The sequence below is a fragment of the Oncorhynchus keta genome, unplaced genomic scaffold (assembly GCF_023373465.1).
Source record: "Oncorhynchus keta strain PuntledgeMale-10-30-2019 unplaced genomic scaffold, Oket_V2 Un_contig_2959_pilon_pilon, whole genome shotgun sequence".
Taxonomy (NCBI): Eukaryota; Metazoa; Chordata; class Actinopteri; order Salmoniformes; family Salmonidae; genus Oncorhynchus; species Oncorhynchus keta.
In genome coordinates, this window is record NW_026286634.1 from 37,701 (window position 1) to 61,500 (window position 23,800).

General features: G+C 47.5%; 1 long non-coding RNA gene across 1 annotated transcript; it reads right to left on the reverse strand.

The window, feature by feature from the left end:
• Positions 1-304: 304 nt before the first annotated feature.
• LOC127923410 (uncharacterized) lies at positions 305-21,107 on the reverse strand. Its single transcript, XR_008114281.1, has 3 exons — positions 20,937-21,107; positions 3,604-3,749; positions 305-367 (listed from the first exon to the last, which is right to left on the reverse strand). It is a non-coding gene; the product is annotated as an uncharacterized LOC127923410 (long non-coding RNA).
• Positions 21,108-23,800: the final 2,693 nt, after the last annotated feature.

Below are 23,800 nucleotides of genomic sequence, written 5' to 3' on the forward strand. Positions count from 1 at the left end.
CACCAACCAAACAACTCACCAACCAGCCAACTCACCAACCAGCCAACTCACCAACCAAACAACTCACCAACCAGCCAACTCACCAACCAGCCAACTCACCAACCAAACAACTCACCAACCAGCCAACTCACCAACCAAACAACTCACCAATCAAACAACTCACCAACCAAACAACTCACCAACCAGCCAACTCACCAACCAAAACAACTTACAAACAACCAAACAAACAACTCACCAACCAAACAACTCACCAACCAAACAAACACATGTATAAAAGGTGACAGACCTATTTCAAACTCGTCATGTTCTGTGAGGACTTCTGCGTTGGCAACAGCTGGAGGAGACTGACACACTCTCAGTTGGTATGCTGTGAAGGGGGATAAACAACAACAATAATCAACAACAATAAAGAACAACAACAATAGAAGGTAAACATTAACTTACGTATCAACACAAGAGTTCGGCTGTTGATATGCATCCTGTCAGCTCATCAAACTGTCATCACAACCTCCTTCATCCTGTCAGCTCATCAAACTGTCATCACAACCTCCTTCATCCTGTCAGCTCATCACACTGTCATCACAACCTCCTGCATCCTGTCAGCTCATCAAACTGTCATCACACCTCCTTCATCCTGTCAGCTCATCAAACTGTCATCAAACCTCCTTCCTCCTGTCAGCTCATCAAACTGTCATCACACCTCCTTCCTCCTGTCAGCTCATCAAACTGTCATCAAACCTCCTTCCTCCTGTCAGCTCATCAAACTGTCATCACCCCTCCTTCATCATGTCAGCTCATCAAACTGTCATCACACCTCCTTCCTCCTGTCAGCTCATCAAACTGTCATCACACCTCCTTCCTCCTGTCAGCTCATCAAACTGTCATCAAACCTCCTTCCTCCTGTCAGCTCATCAAACTGTCATCACCCCTCCTTCATCCTGTCAGCTCATCAAACTGTCATCACATCAAACTGTCATCACCCCTCCTTCATCCTGTCAGCTCATCAAACTGTCATCAAACCTCCTTCCTCCTGTCAGCTCATCAAACTGTCATCACCCCTCCTTCATCCTGTCAGCTCATCAAACTGTCATCACACCTCCTTCCTCCTGTCAGCTCATCAAACTGTCATCACACCTCCTACACCCTGTCAACTCATCACACTTCTAAGCCTGATTATGAACCTCAAACACATCATAAAAAAAAAATGGCATGATAATTCAAACTGTGGTAAGATTAACATAAATGAACATCGAACCACGGTCTGTAGTGACGCCTCTAACCACTGAGATGCAGTGCCTTAGACCGCTGTGATGCAGCCTGGAATCGAACCACGGTCTGTAGTGACGCCTCTACCACTGAGATGCTGTGCCTTAGACCGCTGTGATGCAGCCTGGAATCGAACCACGGTCTGTAGTGGCACCTCTCGCACTGTGATGCAGTGCCTTAGACCGCTGTGATACAGCCTGGAATCAAACCATGGACTGTAGTGACGCCTCTAGCACTGAGATGCAGTGCCTTAGACCGCTGTGATACAGCCTGGAATCGAACCACGGTCTGTAGTAAAGCCTTTAGCACTGAGATGCAGTGCCTTAGACCGCTGTGATACAGCCTGGAATCGAACCACGGTCTGTAGTAACCCCTCTAGCACTGAGATGCAGTGCCTTAGACCGCTGTGATACAGCCTGGAATCGAACCACGGACTGTAGTGACGCCTCTAGCACTGAGATGCAGTGCCTTAGACCGCTGTGATGCAGCCTGGAATCGAACCACGGTCTGTAGTGGCGCCTCCATCTCTGAGATGCAGTGCCTTAGACCGCTGTGATACAGCCTGGAATCGAACCACGGTCTGTAGTGGCGCCTCTAGCACTGAGATGCAGTGCCTTAGACCGCTGTGATGCAGCCTGGAATCGAACCACGGTCTGTAGTGGCGCCTCTAGCACTGAGATGCAGTGCCTTAGACCGCTGTGATGCAGCCTGGAATCGAACCACGGTCTGTAGTGACGCCTCTAGCACTGAGATGCAGTGCCTTAGACCGCTGTGATACAGCCTGGAATCGAACCACGGTCTGTAGTGACGCCTCTAGCACTGAGATGCAGTGCCTTAGACCGCTGTGATACAGCCTGGAATCGAACCACGGTCTGTAGTGACGCCTCTAGCACTGAGATGCAGTGCCTTAGACCGCTGTGATACAGCCTGGAATCGAACCACGGTCTGTAGTAACACCTCTAGCACTGAGATGCAGTGCCTTAGACCGCTGTGATACAGCCTGGAATCGAACCACGGTCAGTCGTGACGCCTCTAGCACTGAGATGCAGTGCCTTAGACCGCTGTGATACAGCCTGGAATCGAACCACGGTCAGTCGTGACGCCTCTAGCACTGAGATGCAGTGCCTTAGACCGCTGTGATACAGCCTGGAATCGAACCACAGTCTGTAGTGACGCCTCTAGCACTGCCTTAGACTGCTGCCTCAGACCGCTGCCTCAGACCACTGCCTCAGACCGCTGCCTCAGATCACTGCCTCAGACCGCTGCCTCAGACCGCTGCCTCAGACCGCTGCCTCAGACCGCTGCCTCAGACCACTGCCTCAGACCGCTGCCTCAGACCACTGCCTCAGACCGCTGCCTCAGACCACTGCCTCAGACCGCTGCCTCAGACCACTGCCTCAGACCGCTGCCTCAGACCACTGCCTCAGACCGCTGCCTCAGACCGCTGCCTCAGATCACTGCCTCAGATCACTGCCTCAGACCGCTGCCTCAGACCACTGCCTCAGATCGCTGCCTCAGACCGCTGCCTCAGACCGCTGCCTCAGACCGCTGCCTCAGATCACTGCCTCAGACCGCTGCCTCAGACCGCTGCCTCAGATCACTGCCTCAGACCGCTGCCTCAGATCACTGCCTCAGACCGCTGCGTCACTCGGGGAGCCCGAGGTATTCTTTGACTTAATTCAGCTTCCCCTCTATTCCTTTCAACCACTCTCCTCCTTACCTCCTTCTCAAAACGCAGAGAAGAAGATCTGAGGGGAGGGACCTTCCATTATGTTTGAGAAGGAGGCCAGGAGAGGAATCAAGGAAAGACTCATTGAGATAGAGCCTTAGATCCCTCTGGGCTGTTCATGAAGACTATAAATTCATTATGACTATAAATTAATAAAGACTGAGTTCATAAAGACTGAGTTCATAAAGACTGAGTTCATAAACACTGTAAGTTCATAAAGACTAAGTTCATAAAGACTAAGTTCATAAAGACTAAGTTCATAAACACTAAGTTCATAAACACTGTAAGTTCATAAAGACTAAGTTCATAAATGCAGTAAGTTCATAATGGCTATAAATTAATGTAGGCAGTAAGTTCATGAAGGCAGTAAGTTCATGAAGGCAGTAAGTTCATGAAGGCAGTAAGTTCATGAATGCTGTAAGTTCATAATTTTACCAATGTCCAGTCTAGGGTTCTATTTAATATACTGGTTCATTTGAATCAGAATCATTACAGCTGAAGCAGTCTCTTTAACAGGGAACACTCACCATGGTAACTAAGTAGAACCTTTTAAAAGGGCACTACTCACCATGGTAACTAAGTAGAAACTGTAAAAATGCACTACTCACCATGGTAACTAAGTACAAAGAACCCACTAGTGCTGAAATCACTGTGGAACTTGATGAGGACATGATTGGCTGTGGTATAGACCTCTTTCTGGGGCGTGTTCCCGCTGAACTGACCAATCTGAGGAGATCCTTGGTCAGGGCCGTCCCTGTAAGGAGAGACAATAAAGCTTTGTAGTTAATTAGTCTAGACAGCCTGGTCGAACAGCAGAGAGAGAGAGTCATTAGTCTGGACAGCCTGGTCCCACAGCAGAGAGAAAGAGAGAGTCATTAGTCTGGACAGCCTGGTCCCACAGCAGAGAGAAAGAGAGAGTCATTAGTCTGGACAGCCTGGTCCCACAGCAGAGAGAGAGAGTCATTAGTCTGGACAGCCTGGTCCCACAGCAGAGAGAGAGAGTCATTAGTCTGGACAGCCTGGTCCCACAGCAGAGAGAGAGAGTCATTAGTCTGGACAGCCTGGTCGAACAGCAGAGAGAGAGTCATTAGTCTGGACAGCCTGGTCCCACAGCAGAGAGAGAGAGTCATTAGTCTGGACAGCCTGGTCCCACAGCAGAGAGAGAGAGGCATTAGTCTGGACAGCCTGGTCGAACAGCAGAGAGAAAGAGAGAGGCATTAGTCTGGACAGCCTGGTCCCACAGCAGAGAGAAAGAGAGAGGCATTAGTCTGGACAGCCTGGTCCCACAGCAGAGAGAAAGAGAGAGGCATTAGTCTGGACAGCCTGGTCGAACAGCAGAGAGAGAGAGAGTCATTAGTCTGGACAGCCTGGTCCCACAGCAGAGAGAGAGAGTCATTAGTCTGGACAGCCTGGTCCCACAGCAGAGAGAGAGAGTCATTAGTCTGGACAGCCTGGTCCCACAGCAGAGAGAGAGAGAGAGAGTCATTAGTCTGGACAGCCTGGTCCCACAGCAGAGAGAGAGAGAGAGAGTCATTAGTCTGGACAGCCTGGTCCCACAGCAGAGAGAGAGTCATTAGTCTGGACAGCCTGGTCCCACAGCAGAGAGAGAGAGAGAGAGAGAGTCATTAGTCTGGACAGCCTGGTCCCACAGCAGAGAGAGAGAGAGAGTCATTAGTCTGGACAGCCTGGTCCCACAGCAGAGAGAGAGTCATTCGTCTGGACAGCCTGGTCCCCAGCAGCAGAGAGAGAGAGAGAGAGTCATTAGTCTGGACAGCCTGGTCCCACAGCAGAGAGAGAGAGAGAGTCATTAGTCTGGACAGCCTGGTCCCACAGCAGAGAGAGAGTCATTCGTCTGGACAGCCTGGTCCCACAGCAGAGAGAGAGTCATTAGTCTGGACAGCCTGGTCCCACAGCAGAGAGAGAGTCATTAGTCTGGACAGCCTGGTCCCACAGCAGAGAGAGAGTCATTAGTCTGGACAGCCTGGTCCCACAGCAGAGAGAGAGTCATTAGTCTGGACAGCCTGGTCCCACAGCAGAGAGAGAGTCATTAGTCTGGACAGCCTGGTCCCACAGCAGACAGAGAGAGAGTCATTATAAAAATTGTTTGACTGTAAATCTTCTGAGGGTGAAGTATACACAATTTTCCACATGAAGCCCTTTGATGTTGTGAGAGTGGTCTAGGTCTGTGGCCCTGTAGCGATGAGCAACAACCAGGGGAGAGTGGTCTAGGTCTGTGGCCCTGTAGCGATGAGCAACAACCAGGGGAGAGTGGTCTAGGTCTGTGGCCCTGTAGCGATGAGCAACAACCAGGGGCCAGGGGAGAGTGGTCTAGGTCTGTGGCCCTGTAGCGATGAGCAACAACCAGGGGAGAGTGGTCTAGGTCTGTGGCCCTGTAGCGATGAGCAACAACCAGGGGAGAGTGGTCTAGGTCTGTGGCCCTGTAGCGATGAGCAACAACCAGGGAGAGTGGTCTAGGTCTGTGGCCCTGTAGCGATGAGCAACAACCAGGGGAGAGTGGTCTAGGTCTGTGGCCCTGTAGCGATGAGCAACAACCAGGGGAGAGTGGTCTAGGTCTGTGGCCCTGTAGCGATGAGCAACAACCAGGGGAGAGTGGTCTAGGTCTGTGGCCCTGTAGCGATGAGCAACAACCAGGGGAGAGTGGTCTAGGTCTGTGGCCCTGTAGCGATGAGTAACAACCAGGGGAGAGTGGTCTAGGTCTGTGTCCCTGTAGTGATGAGCAACAACCAGGGGAGAGTGGTCTAGGTCTGTGGCCCTGTAGCGATGAGCAACAACCAGGGGAGAGTGGTCAAGGTCTGTGGCCCTGTAGCGATGAGCAACAACCAGGGGAGAGTGGTCTAGGTCTGTGGCCCTGTAGCGATGAGCAACAACCAGGGGAGAGTGGTCTAGGTCTGTGGCCCTGTAGCGATGAGCAACAACCAGGGGAGAGTGGTCTAGGTCTGTGTCCCTGTAGCGATGAGCAACAACCAGGGGAGAGTGGTCTAGGTCTGTGGCCCTGTAGCGATGAGCAACAACCAGGGGAGAGTGGTCTAGGTCTGTGGCCCTGTAGCGATGAGTAACAACCAGGGGAGAGTGGTCTAGGTCTGTGGCCCTGTAGCGATGAGCAACAACCAGGGGAGAGTGGTCTAGGTCTGTGGCCCTGTAGCGATGAGCAACAACCAGGGGAGAGTGGTCTAGGTCTGTGGCCCTGTAGCGATGGGCAACAACCAGGGGAGAGTGGTCTAGGTCTGTGGCCCTGTAGCGATGAGCAACAACCAGGGGAGAGTGGTCTAGGTCTGTGGCCCTGTAGCGATGAGCAACAACCAGGGGAGAGTGGTCTAGGTCTGTGGCCCTGTAGCGATGAGCAACAACCAGGGGAGAGTGGTCTAGGTCTGTGGCCCTGTAGCGATGAGCAACAACCAGGGGAGAGTTGTCTAGGTCTGTGGCCCTGTAGCGATGAGCAACAACCAGGGGAGAGTGGTCTAGGTCTTTCTAGGGAACAATCACCCCTACCGTTGTGACCCAGTGTATTCTGGGTTTAGGTCATCGAGGGTTAGTGACTAGTTAAGTGCTATAAAAGCTTTCTGGGGAACAATCACCCCTACCGTTGTGACCCAGTGTATTCTGGGTTTAGGTCATCGAGGGTTTTCGTGACTAGTTAAGTGCTATAAAAGCTTTCTGGGGAACAATCACCCCTACCGTTGTGACCCAGTGTATTCTGGGTTTAGGTCATCGAGGGTTTCCGTGACTAGTTAAGTGCTACGAATGCCACAAAGCTTTCTAGGGAACAATCACCCCTACCGTTGTGACCCAGTGTATTCTGGGTTTAGGTCATTGAGGGTTTCCGTGACTAGTTAAGTGCTATAAAAGCTTTCTGGGGAACAATCACCCCTACTGTTGTGACCCAGTGTATTCTGGGTTTAGGTCATCGAGGGTTTCCGTGACTAGTTAAGTGCTACGAATGCCACAAAGCTTTCTAGGGAACCCGGAAAATTAATTTTAACAATCACCCCTACCGTTGTGACCCAGTGTATTCTGGGTTTAGGTCATCGAGGGTTTCCGTGACTAGTTAAGTGCTACGAATGCCACAAAGCTTTCTAGGGAACAATCACCCCTACCGTTGTGGCCCAGTGTATTCTGGGTTTAGGTCATCGAGGGTTTCCGTGACTAGTTAAGTGCTACGAATGCCACAAAGCTTTCTAGGGAACAATCACCCCTACCGTTGTGACCCAGTGTATTCTGGGTTTAGGTCATCGAGGGTTTCCGTGACTAGTTAAGTGCTACGAATGCCACAAAGCTTTCTAGGGAACAATCACCCCTACCGTTGTGACCCAGTGTATTCTGGGTTTAGGTCATCGAGGTTTCCGTGACTAGTTAAGTGCTACGAATGCCACAAAGCTTTCTAGGGAACCCGGAAAATTAATTTTAACAATCACCCCTACCGTTGTGACCCAGTGTATTCTGGGTTTAGGTCATCGAGGGTTTCCGTGACTATTTAAGTGCTACGAATGCCACAAAGCTTTCTAGGGAACAATCACCCCTACCGTTGTGACCCAGTGTATTCTGGGTTTAGGTCATCGAGGGTTTCCGTGACTAGTTAAGTGCTACGAATGCCACAAAGCTTTCTAGGAACAATCACCCCTACCGTTGTGACCCAGTGTAGTCTGGGTTTAGGTCATCGAGGGTTTTCGTGACTAGTTAAGTGCTACGAATGCCACAAAGCTTTCTAGGGAACAATCACCCCTACCGTTGTGACCCAGTGTATTCTGGGTTTAGGTCATCGAGGGTTTCCGTGACTAGTTAAGTGCTACGAAAGCTACAAAGCTTTCTAGGGAACAATCAAATCAAATCAAATCAAATCAAATTTTATTTGTCACATACACATGGTTAGCAGATGTTAAATGCGAGTGTAGCGAAATGCTTGTGCTTCTAGTTCCGACAATGCAGTGATAACCAACAAGTAATCTAACTAACAATTCCAAAACTACTGTCTTATACACAGTGTAAGGGGATAAGGAATATGTACATAAGGATATATGAATGAGTGATGGTACAGAGCAGCATACAGTAGATGGTATCGAGTACAGTATATACATATGAGATGAGTGTGTAGACAAAGTAAACAAAGTGGCATAGTTAAAGTGGCTAGTGATACATGTGTTACATAAGGATGCAGTCGATGATGTAGAGTACAGTATATACATATGCATATGAGATGAATAATGTAGGGTAAGTAACATTATATAAGGTAGCATTGTTTAAAGTGGCTAGTGATATATTTACATAATTCCCATCAATTCCCATTATTAAAATGGCTGGAGTTGGGTCAGTGTCAATGACAGTGTGTTGGCAGCAGCCACTCACTGTTAGTGGTGGCTGTTTAACAGTCTGATGGCCTTGAGATAGAAGCTGTTTTTCAGTCTCTCGGTCCCAGCTTTGATGCACCTGTACTGACCTCGCCTTCTGGATGATAGCGGGGTGAACAGGCAGTGGTTCGGGTGGTTGATGTCCTTGATGATCTTTATGGCCTTCCTGTAACAACGGGTGGTGTAGGTGTCCTGGAGGGCAGGTAGTTTGCCCCCGGTGATCGTTGTGCAGTCCTCACTACCCTCTGGAGAGCCTTACGGTTGAGGGCGGAGCAGTTGCCGTACCAGGCGGTGATACAGCCCGCCAGGATGCTCTCGATTGTGCATCTGTAGAAGTTTGTGAGTGCTTTTGGTGACAAGCCGAATTTCTTCAGCCTCCTGAGGTTGAATAGGCGCTGCTGCGCCTTCTTCACGACGCTGTCAGTGTGAGTGGACCAATTCAGTTTGTCTGTGATGTGTATGCCGAGGAACTTAAAACTAGCTACCCTCTCCACTACTGTTCCATCGATGTGGATAGGGGGTGTTCCCTCTGCTGTTTCCTGAAGTCCACAATCATCTCCTTAGTTTTGTTGACGTTGAGTGTGAGGTTATTTTCCTGACACCACACTCCGAGGGCCCTCACCTCCTCCCTGTAGGCCGTCTCGTCGTTGTTGGTAATCAAGCCTACCACTGTTGTGTCGTCCGCAAACTTGATGATTGAGTTGGGCGTGCGTGGCCACGCAGTCGTGGGTGAACAGGGAGTACAGGAGAGGGCTCAGAACGCACCCTTGTGGGGCCCCCGTGTTGAGGATCAGCGGGGAGGAGATGTTGCTGCCTACCCTCACCACCTGGGGGCGGCCCGTCAGGAAGTCCAGTACCCAGTTGCACAGGGGCGGGGTCGAGACCCAGGGTCTCGAGCTTGATGACGAGCTTGGAGGGTACTATGGTGTTGAATGCCGAGCTGTAGTCGATGAACAGCATTCTCACATAGGTATTCCTCTTGTCCAGGTGGGTTAGGGCAGTGTGCAGTGTGGTTGAGATTGCATCGTCTGTGGACCTATTTGGGCGGTAAGCAAATTGGAGTGGGTCTAGGGTGTCAGGTAGGGTGGAGGTGATATGGTCCTTGACTAGTCTCTCAAAGCACTTCATGATGACGGAAGTGAGTGCTACGGGGCGGTAGTCGTTTAGCTCAGTTACCTTAGCTTTCTTGGGAACAGGAACAATGGTGGCCCTCTTGAATCACCCCTACTGTTGTGACCCAGTGTATTCTGGGTTTAGGTCATCGAGGGTTTCCGTGACTAGTTAAGTGCTACAAAGCTTTCTGGGAACAATCACCCCGAACACGTATAGACACATTTAAGAAAGAAAATACACTGGATAAAGAAAGAAGAATGAAGAAAAAAAATGAAGAAGAGGAAGCACGTTGCTGTACTATGACTGGTCTGGGTCCTCTAGGGTCCTAGCTAGCTAAGTGCTGTACCATGAGTGGTCTGGGTCCTCCAGGGTCCTAGCTAGCTAAGTGCTGTACTATGAGTGGTCTGGGTCCTCCAGGGTCCTAGCTAGCTAAGTGCTGTACTATGAGTGGTCTGGGTCCTCCAGGGTCCTAGCTAGCTAAGTGCTGTACTATGACTGGTCTGGGTCCTCCAGGGTCCTAGCTAGCTAAGTGCTGTACTATGAGTGGTCTGGGTCTTCCAAGGTCCTAGCTAGCTAAGTGCTGTACTATGAGTGGTCTGGGTCTTCCAGGGTCCTAGCTAGCTAAGTGCTGTACTGTGACTGGTCTGGGTCTTCCAGGGTCCTAGCTAGCTAAGTGCTGTACTATGATTGGTCTGGGTCCTCCAGGGTCCTAGCTAGCTAAGTGCTGTACTATGAGTGGTCTGGGTCCTCCAGGGTCCTAGCTAGCTAAGTGCTGTACTATGAGTGGTCTGGGTCTTCCAGGGTCCTAGCTAGCTAAGTGCTGTACTATGATTGGTCTGGGTCCTCCAGGGTCCTAGCTAGCTAAGTGCTGTACCATGAGTGGTCTGGGTCCTCCAGGGTCCTAGCTAGCTAAGTGCTGTACCATGACTGGTCTGGGTCCTCCAGGGTCCTAGCTAGCTAAGTGCTGTACCATGACTGGTCTGGGTCCTCCAGGGTCCTAGCTAGCTAAGTGCTGTACCATGAGTGGTCTGGGTCTTCCAGGGTCCTAGCTAGCTAAGTGCTGTACTGTGACTGGTCTGGGTCTTCCAGGGTCCTAGCTAGCTAAGTGCTGTACTATGAGTGGTCTGGGTCCTCCAGGGTCCTAGCTAGCTAAGTGCTGTACCATGAGTGGTCTGGGTCTTCCAGGGTCCTAGCTAGCTAAGTGCTGTACTATGAGTGGTCTGGGTCTTCCAGGGTCCTAGCTAGCTAAGTGCTGTACTATGATTGGTCTGGGTCCTCCAGGGTCCTAGCTAGCTAAGTGCTGTACCATGAGTGGTCTGGGTCTTCCAGGGTCCTTGCTAGCTAAGTGCTGTACTATGATTGGTCTGGGTCCTCCAGGGTCCTAGCTAGCTAAGTGCTGTACTATGAGTGGTCTGGGTCCTCCAGGGTCCTAGCTAGCTAAGTGCTGTACTATGAGTGGTCTGGGTCTTCCAGGGTCCTTGCTAGCTAAGTGCTGTACTATGATTGGTCTGGGTCCTCCAGGGTCCTAGCTAGCTAAGTGCTGTACTATGAGTGGTCTGGGTCCTCCAGGGTCCTAGCTAGCTAAGTGCTGTACTATGAGTGGTCTGGGTCTTCCAGGGTCCTAGCTAGCTAAGTGCTGTACTATGAGTGGTCTGGGTCTTCCAGGGTCCTAGCTAGCTAGCTAAGTGCTGTACTATGAGTGGTCTGGGTCCTCCAGGGTCCTAGCTAGCTAAGTGCTGTACTATGAGTTGTCTGGGTCTTCCAGGGTCCTAGCTAGCTAGCTAAGTGCTGTACTATGACTGGTCTGAGTCTTCCAGGGTCCTAGCTAGCTAAGTGCTGTACAATGAGTGGTCTGGGTCTTCCAGGGTCCTAGCTAGCTAGCTAAGTGCTGTACTATGGCTGGTCTGGTTCTTCCAGGGTCCTAGCTAGCTAAGTGCTGTACTATGAGTGGTCTGGGTCCTCCAGGGTCCTAGCTAGCTAAGTGCTGTACTATGAGTGGTCTGGGTCTTCCAGGGTCCTAGCTAGCTAGCTAAGTGCTGTACTATGACTGGTCTGGTTCTTCCAGGGTCCTAGCTAGCTAAGTGCTGTACTATGAGTGGTCTGGGTCTTCCAGGGTCCTAGCTAGCTAAGTGCTGTACTATGAGTGGTCTGGGTCCTCCAGGGTCCTAGCTAGCTAAGTGCTGTACTATGAGTGGTCTGGGTCCTCCAGGGTCCTAGCTAGCTAAGTGCTGTACTATGAGTGGTCTGGGTCTTCCAGGGTCCTAGCTAGCTAACTAAGTGCTGTACTGTGACTGGTCTGGGTCTTCCAGGGTCCTAGCTAGCTAGCTGAGTGGTGTACTATGAGTGGTCTGGGTCCTCCAGGGTCCTAGCTAGCTAAGTGCTGTACTATGAGTGGTCTGGGTCTTCCAGGGTCCTAGCTAGCTAAGTGCTGTACTATGACTGGTCTGGGTCCTCCAGGGTCCTAGCTAGCTAAGTGCTGTACTATGACTGGTCTGGGTCTTCCAGAGTCCTAGCTAGCTAAGTGCTGTACTGGGTCTTCCAGGGTCCTAGCTAGCTAAGTGCTGTACTATGAGTGGTCTGGGTCTTTCAGGGTCCTAGCTAGCTAGCTAAGTGCTGTACTATGACTGGTCTGGGTCCTCCAGGGTCCTAGCTAGCTAGCTAAGTGCTATACTATGACTGGTCTGGGTCTTCCAGGGTCCTAGCTAGCTAAGTGCTTTACTATGACTGGTCTGGGTCCTCCAGGGTCCTAGCTAGCTAAGTGCTGTACTATGACTGGTCTGGGTCTTCCAGGGTCCTAGCTAGCTAAGTGCTGTACTGGGTCTTCCAGGGTCCTAGCTAGCTAAGTGCTGTACTATGAGTGGTCTGGGTCTTCCAGGGTCCTAGCTAGCTAAGTGCTGTACTATGAGTGGTCTGAGTCTTCCAGGGTCCTAGCTAGCTAGCTAAGTGCTGTACTATGAGTGGTCTGGGTCCTCCAGGGTCCTAGCTAGCTAAGTGCTGTACTATGAGTTGTCTGGGTCTTCCAGGGTCCTAGCTAGCTAGCTAAGTGCTGTACTATGACTGGTCTGAGTCTTCCAGGGTCCTAGCTAGCTAAGTGCTGTACAATGAGTGGTCTGGGTCTTCCAGGGTCCTAGCTAGCTAGCTGAGTGCTGTACTATGACTGGTCTGAGTCTTCCAGGGTCCTAGCTAGCTAAGTGCTGTACTATGTTATGAGTGGTCTGGGTCTTCCAGGGTCCTAGCGAGCTAAGTACTGTACTATGAGTGGTCTGGGTCCTCCAGGGTCCTAGCTAGCTAAGTGCTGTACTATGAGTGGTCTGGGTCTTCCAGGGTCCTAGCTAGCTAGCTAAGTGCTGTACTATGACTGGTCTGAGTCTTCCAGGGTCCTAGCTAGCTAAGTGCTGTACAATGAGTGGTCTGGGTCTTCCAGGGTCCTAGCTAGCTAGCTAAGTGCTGTACTATGGCTGGTCTGGTTCTTCCAGGGTCCTAGCTAGCTAAGTGCTGTACTATGAGTGGTCTGGGTCCTCCAGGGTCCTAGCTAGCTAAGTGCTGTACTATGAGTGGTCTGGGTCTTCCAGGGTCCTAGCTAGCTAGCTAAGTGCTGTACTATGACTGGTCTGGTTCTTCCAGGGTCCTAGCTAGCTAAGTGCTGTACTATGAGTGGTCTGGGTCCTCCAGGGTCCTAGCTAGCTAAGTGCTGTACTATGAGTGGTCTGGGTCTTCCAGGGTCCTAGCTAGCTAACTAAGTGCTGTACTGTGACTGGTCTGGGTCTTCCAGGGTCCTAGCTAGCTAGCTGAGTGGTGTACTATGAGTGGTCTGGGTCCTCCAGGGTCCTAGCTAGCTAAGTGCTGTACTATGAGTGGTCTGGGTCTTCCAGGGTCCTAGCTAGCTAAGTGCTGTACTATGACTGGTCTGGGTCCTCCAGGGTCCTAGCTAGCTAAGTGCTGTACTATGACTGGTCTGGGTCTTCCAGGGTCCTAGCTAGCTAAGTGCTGTACTGGGTCTTCCAGGGTCCTAGCTAGCTAAGTGCTGTACTATGAGTGGTCTGGGTCTTTCAGGGTCCTAGCTAGCTAGCTAAGTGCTGTACTATGACTGGTCTGGGTCCTCCAGGGTCCTAGCTAGCTAGCTAAGTGCTGTACTATGACTGGTCTGGGTCTTCCAGGGTCCTAGCTAGCTAAGTGCTGTACTATGACTGGTCTGGGTCCTCCAGGGTCCTAGCTAGCTAAGTGCTGTACTATGACTGGTCTGGGTCTTCCAGGGTCCTAGCTAGCTAAGTGCTGTACTGGGTCTTCCAGGGTCCTAGCTAGCTAAGTGCTGTACTATGAGTGGTCTGGGTCTTCCAGGGTCCTAGCTAGCTAGCTAAGTGCTGTACTATGACTGGTCTGAGTCTTCCAGGGTCCTAGCTAGCTAGCTGAGTGGTGTACTATGAGTGGTCTGGGTCTTCCAGGGTCCTAGCTAGCTAAGTGCTGTACTATGAGTGGTCTGGGTCTTCCAGGGTCCTAGCCAGCTAGCTAAGTGCTGTACTATGACTGGTCTGAGTCTTCCAGGGTCCTAGCTAGCTAGCTGAGTGGTGTACTATGAGTGGTCTGGGTCCTCCAGGGTCCTAGCTAGCTAAGTGCTGTACTATGAGTGGTCTGGGTCTTCCAGGGTCCTAGCTAGCTAGCTAAGTGCTGTACTGTGACTGGTCTGGGTCTTCCAGGGTCCTAGCTAGCTAGCTGAGTGGTGTACTATGAGTGGTCTGGGTCCTCCAGGGTCCTAGCTAGCTAAGTGCTGTACTATGAGTGGTCTGGGTCTTCCAGGGTCCTAGCTAGCTAAGTGCTGTACTATGACTGGTCTGGGTCCTCCAGGGTCCTAGCTAGCTAAGTGCTGTACTATGACTGGTCTGGGTCTTCCAGGGTCCTAGCTAGCTAAGTGCTGTACTGGGTCTTCCAGGGTCCTAGCTAGCTAAGTGCTGTACTATGAGTGGTCTGGGTCTTTCAGGGTCCTAGCTAGCTAGCTAAGTGCTGTACTATGACTGGTCTGGGTCCTCCAGGGTCCTAGCTAGCTAGCTAAGTGCTGTACTATGACTGGTCTGGGTCTTCCAGGGTCCTAGCTAGCTAAGTGCTGTACTATGACTGGTCTGGGTCCTCCAGGGTCCTAGCTAGCTAAGTGCTGTACTATGACTGGTCTGGGTCTTCCAGGGTCCTAGCTAGCTAAGTGCTGTACTGGGTCTTCCAGGGTCCTAGCTAGCTAAGTGCTGTACTATGAGTGGTCTGGGTCTTCCAGGGTCCTAGCTAGCTAGCTAAGTGCTGTACTATGACTGGTCTGAGTCTTCCAGGGTCCTAGCTAGCTAGCTGAGTGGTGTACTATGAGTGGTCTGGGTCCTCCAGGGTCCTAGCTAGCTAAGTGCTGTACTATGAGTGGTCTGGGTCTTCCAGGGTCCTAGCTAGCTAAGTGCTGTACTATGAGTGGTCTGGGTCTTCCAGGGTCCTAGCCAGCTAGCTAAGTGCTGTACTATGACTGGTCTGAGTCTTCCAGGGTCCTAGCTAGCTAGCTGAGTGCTGTACTATGACTGGTCTGGGTCTTCCAGGGTCCTAGCTAGCTAGCTGAGTGGTGTACTATGTATGAGTGGTCTGGGTCCTCCAGGGTCCTAGCTAGCTAAGTGCTGTACTATGAGTGGTCTGGGTCTTCCAGGGTCCTAGCTAGCTAAGTGCTGTACTAACTATAGAGATTTAGGGGGGCTCAACCCAGCCAGTGTATCCAGAGAACCTGAGGAGAAGTTTATGTTACATAAAGCTCAGCTAAATAAGGTCAACAACAGCCACAGCCAGTACTAATGATTTTCAATGATAAGCAATTTCCCTCCGGACTGCTCCTTAATAGGGTTGTCATTATGGGTGAACCTATCGCTGAAGCCTTCGGCCGCTGTCGTCTGCTCTGCTGTACGGAGAAAACGCATTAGCACTAATGCCGACGTCGTGAGAGAGGAGATACATCTGTTTTCCTGACTGACTGCGTCCGAAAAGGGAAACCAATTCATCTCTATTGAGTCCAACAGAAGTGTTTTTGGCATGTTTATATTGAGTCCAACAGAAGTGTAATTTGTCATGTTTACGGTGTCCAACATAAGTGTAATTTGTCATCTTCGTTGAGTCCAACAGAAGTGTTTTTGTCATGTTTATTGTGTCCAACAGAAGTGTTTTTGGCGTGTCTACTGAGTCCAACAGAAGTGTTTTTGTCGTGTCTACTGAGTCCAACAGAAGTGTTTTTCTAAAGTAGATGCCTCTTGCAGATGCCTTGTTCTGACTGTAAGCCCGAGGCAGAGCTCAAAGTGTCCCCATGGGAGTGGAGAGAGAGAGAGAGAAAGGCCCGGGGATGGGTTCTCACAGCGGGGCTGTGTGGTGGGGGTGTGACTGCCTACGGTGCAGCTGAGTTGTTCTACTACTCTACTGTTCTGTTCTGGAATCCAACGGAGGAGAATTCCACATTCTACATTCTACATTCTACATTCCACATTCTACATTCCACATTCTACATTCCACATTCTACATTCTACATTCCACATTCTACATTCTACATTCTACATTCCATCTGGCCTCCATTATGCCGATGATTCTAAAAAATATATTGTAATGCTTTGCTTTTTAAAAACAAGCACGTGTAGCCCAATAATACCTCAGGAGAACTGATGGCATTGATGGTTAACTGCTTTGTTAAATGTTGTTAGAGTAGCTATATCTATAATACCTCAGGAAAACGGATGGCATTGATGGTTAACTGCTTTGTTAAATGTTGTTAGAGTAGCTGTATCTGTATATTTTCCCAGATGGAAATAACTGTCATAAAGTACCTCGTGCCCTTTACTCACGAAATACCTTCTGTGTTCAGTGTGTGGCAGTAGGGAGAGGATAGCAAAGAACACAATGTATATTTCCTTCTGGTCCTTCTGTGGCTCAGTTGGTAGAGCATGGCGCTTGTAACGCCAGGGTAGTGGGTTCATTTCCCGGGACCACCCATACGTAGAATGTATGCACACATGACTGTAGGGAGAGGATAGCAAAGAACACTATGTATATTTCCTTCTGTCTGTATAACATGTGTTAAAGGTCTGTTTCCTTCTGTCTGTATAAAACATTTAAAGGTCTGTTTCCTTCTGTCTGTATAACATGTGTTAAAGGTCTGTTTCCTTCTGTCTGTATAACATGTGTTAAAGGTCTGTTTCCTTCTGTCTGTATAACATGCTTTAAGGTCTGTTTCCTTCTGTCTGTATAACATGTGTTAAAGGTCTGTTTCCTTCTGTCTGTATAACATGTGTTAAAGGTCTGTTTCCTTCTGTCTGTATAAAACGTTTTAAGGTCTGTTTCCTTCTGTCTGTATAACATGTGTTAAAGGTCTGTTTCCTTCTGTCTGTATAACATGTGTTAAAGGTCTGTTTCCTTCTGTCTGTATAACATGTGTTAAAGGTCTGTTTCCTTCTGTCTGTATAAAATGTTTTAAGGTCTGTTTCCTTCTGTCTGTATAACATGTGTTAAAGGTCTGTTTCCTTCTGTCTGTATAACATGTGTTAAAGGTCTGTTTCCTTCTGTCTGTATAACATGTGTTAAAGGTCTGTTTCCTTCTGTCTGTATAACATGTGTTAAAGGTCTGTTTCCTTCTGTCTGTATAACATGTGTTAAAGGTCTGTTTCCTTCGGTCTGTATAACATGTGTTAAAGGTCTGTTTCCTTCTGTCTGTATAACATGTGTTAAAGGTCTGTTTCCTTCTGTCTGTATAACATGTGTTAAAGGTCTGTTTCCTTCTGTCTGTATAACATGTGTTAAAGGTCTGTTTCCTTCGGTCTGTATAACATGTGTTAAAGGTCTGTTTCCTTCGGTCTGTATAACATGTGTTAAAGGTCTGTTTCCCTCTGTCTGTATAAAATGCTTTAAGGTCTGTTTCCTTCTGTCTGTATAACATGTGTTAAAGGTCTGTTTCCTTCTGTCTGTATAACATGTGTTAAAGGTCTGTTTCCTTCGGTCTGTATAAAATGCTTTACGGTCTGTTTCCTTCTGTCTGTATAACATGTGTTAAAGGTCTGTTTCCTTCTGTCTGTATAAGGTCTGTTTCCTTCTGTCTGTATAAGGTCTGTTTCCTTCTGTCTGTATAACATGTGTTAAAGGTCTGTTTCCTTCTGTCTGTATAACATGTGTTAAAGGTCTGTTTCCTTCTGTCTGTATAACATGTGTTAAAGGTCTGTTTCCTTCTGTCTGTATAACATGTGTTAAAGGTCTGTTTCCTTCTGTCTGTATAACATGTGTTAAAGGTCTGTTTCCTTCTGTCTGTATACGGTCTGTTTCCTTCTGTCTGTATAAGGTCTGTTTCCCTCTGTCTGTATAAGGTCTGTTTCCCTCTGTCTGTATAACATGTGTTAAGGGTCTGTTTCCTTCTGTCTGTATAACATGTGTTAAAGGTCTGTTTCCTTCTGTCTGTATAACATGTGTTAAAGGTCTGTTTCCTTCTGTCTGTATACGGTCTGTTTCCTTCTGTCTGTATAAGGTCTGTTTCCTTCTGTCTGTATAACATGTGTTAAAGGTCTGTTTCCTTCTGTCTGTATACGGTCTGTTTCCTTCTGTCTGTATAAGGTCTGTTTCCTTCTGTCTGTATAACATGTGTTAAAGGTCTGTTTCCTTCTGTCTGTATAACGTGTTAAGGGTCTGTTTCCTTCTGTCTGTATAACATGTGTTAAAGGTCTGTTTCCTTCTGTCTGTATAACATGTGTTAAAGGTCTGTTTCCTTCGGTCTGTATAAGGTCTGTTTCCTTCTGTCTGTATAACATGTGTTAAAGGTCTGTTTCCTTCTGTCTGTATAACATGTGTTAAAGGTCTGTTTCCTTCTGTCTGTATAACATGTGTTAAAGGTCTGTTTCCTTCTGTCTGTATAACATGTGTTAAAGGTCTGTTTCCTTCTGTCTGTATAACATGTGTTAAAGGTCTGTTTCCTTCTGTCTGTATAAAACGTTTTAAGGTCTGTTTCCTTCTGTCTGTATAACATGTGTTAAAGGTCTGTTTCCTTCTGTCTGTATAACATGTGTTAAAGGTCTGTTTCCTTCTGTCTGTATAACATGTGTTAAAGGTCTGTTTCCTTCTGTCTGTATAACATGTGTTAAAGGTCTGTTTCCTTCTGTCTGTATAACATGTGTTAAAGGTCTGTTTCCTTCTGTCTGTATAAAATGTGTTAAAGGTCTGTTTCCTTCTGTCTGTATAACATGTGTTAAAGGTCTGTTTCCTTCTGTCTGTATAACATGTGTTAAAGGTCTGTTTCCTTCTGTCTGTATAACATGTGTTAAAGGTCTGTTTCCTTCTGTCTGTATAACATGTGTTAAGGTCTGTTTCCTTCTGTCTGTATAACATGTGTTACAGGTCTGTTTCCTTCTGTCTGTATAACATGTGTTAAAGGTCTGTTTCCTTCGGTCTGTATATAATGCTTTACGGTCTGTTTCCTTCTGTCTGTATAACATGTGTTAAAGGTCTGTTTCCTTCTGTCTGTATAACATGTGTTAAAGGTCTGTTTCCTTCTGTCTGTATAACATGTGTTAAAGGTCTGTTTCCTTCTGTCTGTATAACATGTGTTAAAGGTCTGTTTCCTTCTGTCTGTATAAAATGTGTTAAGGTCTGTTTCCTTCTGTCTGTATAACTTGTGTTAAAGGTCTGTTTCCTTCGGTCTGTATAACATGTGTTAAAGGTCTGTTTCCTTCTGTCTGTATGAAATGCTTTACGGTCTGGTTCTCTTATGTGGTTGAAATAGGAGCAGGTTTTTAACAATGCTGTTGAAGATAACACACCTCAGCAGACGGTTTCTAACTGCGGATTCACGTTCTGTCAGGATGCTGAAATAAATTATAATTCTCCATTCCCTGTTTCTGAGTCTAAATGTAGCCTGTATCACTTTACTGCAAGACATTCTAATGACTTCTGCAGGTGTTAATATGAAGGCTCTGTGAGAGGTTGTTCTACTACTCTACTGTTCTATTCTGGAATCCAACGGAGGAGAATTCCACATTCTACATTCTACATTCTACATTCCACATTCTAATGACTTCTGCAGGTGTTAATATGAAGGCTCTGTGAGAGGTTATTCTACTACTCTACTGTTCTATTCTGGAATCCAACGGAGGAGAATTCCACATTCTACATTCCACATTCTACATTCTACATTCTACATTCTACATTCTACATTCCACATTCTACATTCTACATTCCACATTCTACATTCTACATTCTACATTCTACAGTCAGTGTCCAGATGCCAGTTTCCATTTAACCCATCTGAACAGTAGGCTACAGGTCCCTGTGACGTTCCATAGGCCTGTCTGAAGTCCCCCGGTCTTGTGACTGTTGAATTTGTAAGGCTACAGCGCCTCACAATCATCACATCATGACACAACTGCTATCATCCTCTTCTACCTCGTCACCTAATCTTTCCCAAACATCACTGTTCTGGTCCTCCCTTTTCTCTTTATTTTCAACTCTCCATTTCACAGCTTTTCTATTCATGAATTAAACTCCTGACATTGTCCTTTTTGCCTCCGTGGTCTGATAACTTTTTTCTGTCCGTTCCCTTAAGCATTTGTTTCCTGTCAAGTTTTAATAAGCCCTAAAGTTTAGTTTTGTGCACTAATGCCAGATATCCTAAAATAATGTCAGAAAAACCTTAACGTGGGCTATAGATATACATTATATTAATAATTCATATAAATAGCATCAGAATTATAGATTTAAAAATGTTTTTTTTTTTTAAGGTATTGTTTTTGTCTTTATTCAACGACGTCACCCACTCATCCACACAACGTTTCTTGACCCTAAACTCACTCGGCTTTAACCGCCCGGGACTGCGGGTTATGAGTCAACCCGCGCATCACTACTGAGGATTTTAATAAGGGGGAAATTACACTATTTAGCAACACATGGGCTATTCAGGAACACGTCCCAAATTACACTCTATCGACACCCTACACCCATAGGGATCTGGTCAAAGTAGTGTACTATATAGGGAATAGGGTGCCATAGGGCTCTGGTCTAAAGTAGTGTACTATATAGGGAATAGATTGCCATAGGGCTCTGGTCTAAAGTAGTGTACTATATAGGGAATAGATTGCCATAGGGCTCTGGTCTAAAGTAGTGTACTATATAGGGAATAGGGCTCTGGTCTATAGTAGTGTACTATATAGGGAATAGGGCTCTGGTCTAAAGTAGTGCACTATATAGGGAATAGGGTGCCATAGGGCCCTGGTCTAAAGTAGTGCACTATATAGGGAATAGGGTGCCATAGGGCTCTGGTCAAAAATAGTGCACTATATATAGGGAATAGGGTGCTATAGGGCTCTGGTCTAAAGTAGTGTACTATATAGGGAATAGGGTGCCATAGGGCTCTGGTCAAAAATAGTGCACTATATAGGGAATAGGGTGCCATTTGTGACACATACCATACTACTGTAACGAAGTGCACTACTTACCAGACGGTGATGTAGTCGTAGATGGGTTCAGTGTTGAGAACGGTGAAGTTGATGCAGATGCCATTCCCTGGGGGAACCCGTACACTCCACAGACAGTCCTGGAAGTTAGGGTACTCTGCTGGGTGGTCGGGAGAATAGATGGTCCCGTTCAGAGACGTTATATTACCACCACACTGGGCTAGAGGGAGGGAGAGAGGGAGGGAGGGAGGGAGGGAGGGAGAAAGAGAGAGAGAGAGAAAGGGAGGGAGAGAAGGAGAGAAGGAGGGAGAGAGAGAGAGAGAGAGAGAGAGAGAGAGAGAGAGAGAGAGAGAGAGAGAGAGAGAGAGAGGGAGGGGGAGGGAGGGAGAGAGCGAGAGAAAGAGGGAGAAAGGGAGAGAAGTAGGGAGGAAAGGGAGGGTTTTGAGATCAAGAGAGAGGGTGGGAGGGAGGGAGGGGGTTTGAGATCGAGAGAGAGAGAGAGAGAGAGGGGGAGAGAGAGAGAGAGAGAGAGAGAGAGAGAGAGAGAGAGAGAGAGAGAGAGAGAGAGAGAGAGAGCAGAATGAAGCCGTCAGCCGTCCCCTGATACACTACCCTAGTGGCTAACTGTAAGTAAACCAACCATAACCAAACATGATTTTGTTATTGTTCATAGATGTGTGTATTCTGCAGGGGTAAACCCCAGGATATGTGATTCACTGTCTTTGTTATTGACGTCAGTTACCTGGTCTGTTACATGATAAACAACAGCCAGTATGGTACATGAGAAACAACAGCCAGTATGGTACATGAGAAACAACAGCCAGTATGGTACATGGTAAACAACAGCCAGTATGGTACATGGTAAACAACAGACAGTATGGTACATGAGAAACAACAGCCAGTATGGTACATGATAGACAACAGCCAGTATGGTACATGAGAAACAACAGCCAGTATGGTACATGATAGACAACAGCCAGTATGGTACATGAGAAACAACAGCCAGTATGGTACATGATAGACAACAGCCAGTATGGTACATGAGAAACAACAGCCAGTATGGTACATGAGAAACAACAGCCAGTATGGTACATGGTAAACACCAGCCAGTATGGTACATGAGAAACAACAGCCAGTATGGTACATGAGAAACCACAGCCAGTATGGTACATGGTAAACAACAGCCAGTATGGTACATGATAGACAACAGCCAGTATGGTACATGAGAAACAACAGCCAGTATGGTACATGGTAAACAACAGCCAGTATGGTACATGATAGATAACAGCCAGTATGGTACATGAGAAACAACAGCCAGTATGGTACATGAGAAACAACAGCCAGTATGGTACATGAGAAACAACAGACAGTATGGTACATGAGAAACAACAGACAGTATGGTACATGGTAAACAACAGCCAGTATGGTACATGAGAAACAACAGCCAGTATGGTACATGAGAAACAACAGCCAGTATGGTACATGAGAAACAACAGCCAGTATGGTACATGAGAAACAACAGCCAGTATGGTACATGAGAAACAACAGACAGTATGGTACATGAGAAACAACAGCCAGTATGGTACATGGTAAACACCAGCCAGTATGGTACATGAGAAACAACAGACAGTATGGTACATGAGAAACAACAGACAGTATGGTACATGAGAAACAACAGCCAGTATGGTACATGAGAAACAACAGCCAGTATGGTACATGGTAAACAACAGACAGTATGTTACATGATAGACAACAGCCAGTATGGTACATGAGAAACAACAGACAGTATGATAAATGAGAAACAACAGCCAGTATGGTACATGATAGACAACAGCCAGTATGGTACATGGTAAACAACAGACAGTATGGTACATGGTAAACAACAGACAGTATGGTACATGGTAAACAACAGACAGTATGGTACATGAGAAACAACAGCCACACAATATAATCCCAAATAGTGTAAAAGAGTCGACAAGGTAAGACATTATCTAATGCTATTTAAATTTCCAGAGATGTGAAACATAAAAGTAAAACAGACAAATTGAATAAAGGCCCATCGAGCGACAACACCACATCACACATATTCAAAGACACTCTGACATCTGACCGTGACCCCGTGACCCCTGGCTGTGACCCCACTCCCCGAGGGGACAGTTGGGATATGCAAAAAACTAAAACATTTCCAATTCAATGCACATTGTACTATGTGTGAACACAATTAGTATTATTATAGAATATAATTTCAAAGATGATCAAATGTAAAGACTTAAATGTAAAAATGAAATATTAAATAATAGCAGGGTACAGGTCAACCTGGATAAATAGTAGCAGGGCACAGGTCAACCTGGATAAATAGTAGCAGGGCACAGGTCAACCTGGATAAATAGCAGGGTACAGGTCAGCCTGGATAAATAGCAGCAGGGTACATGTCAGCCTGGATAAATAGCAGCAGGGTACATGTCAGCCTGGATAAATAGCAGGGTACAGGTCAGCCTGGATAAATAGCAGCAGGGTACAGGTCAACCTGGATAAATAGCAGCAGGGTACAGGTCAACCTGGATAAATAGCAGGGTACAGGTCAGCCTGGATAAATAGCAGGGTACAGGTCAGCCTGGATAAATAGCAGGGTACAGGTCAACCTGGATAAATAGTAGCAGGGCACAGGTGAACCTGGATAAATAGCAGCAGGGTACAGGTCAACCTGGATAAATAGCAGGGTACAGGTCAGCCTGGATAAATAGCAGGGTAAAGGTCAGCCTGGATAAATAGCAGGGTACAGGTCAGCCTGGATAAATAGCAGGGTACAGGTCAGCCTGGATAAATAGTAGCAGGGTACAGGTCAACCTGGATAAATAGTAGCAGGGCACAGGTCAATCTGGATAAATAGTAGCAGGGCACAGGTC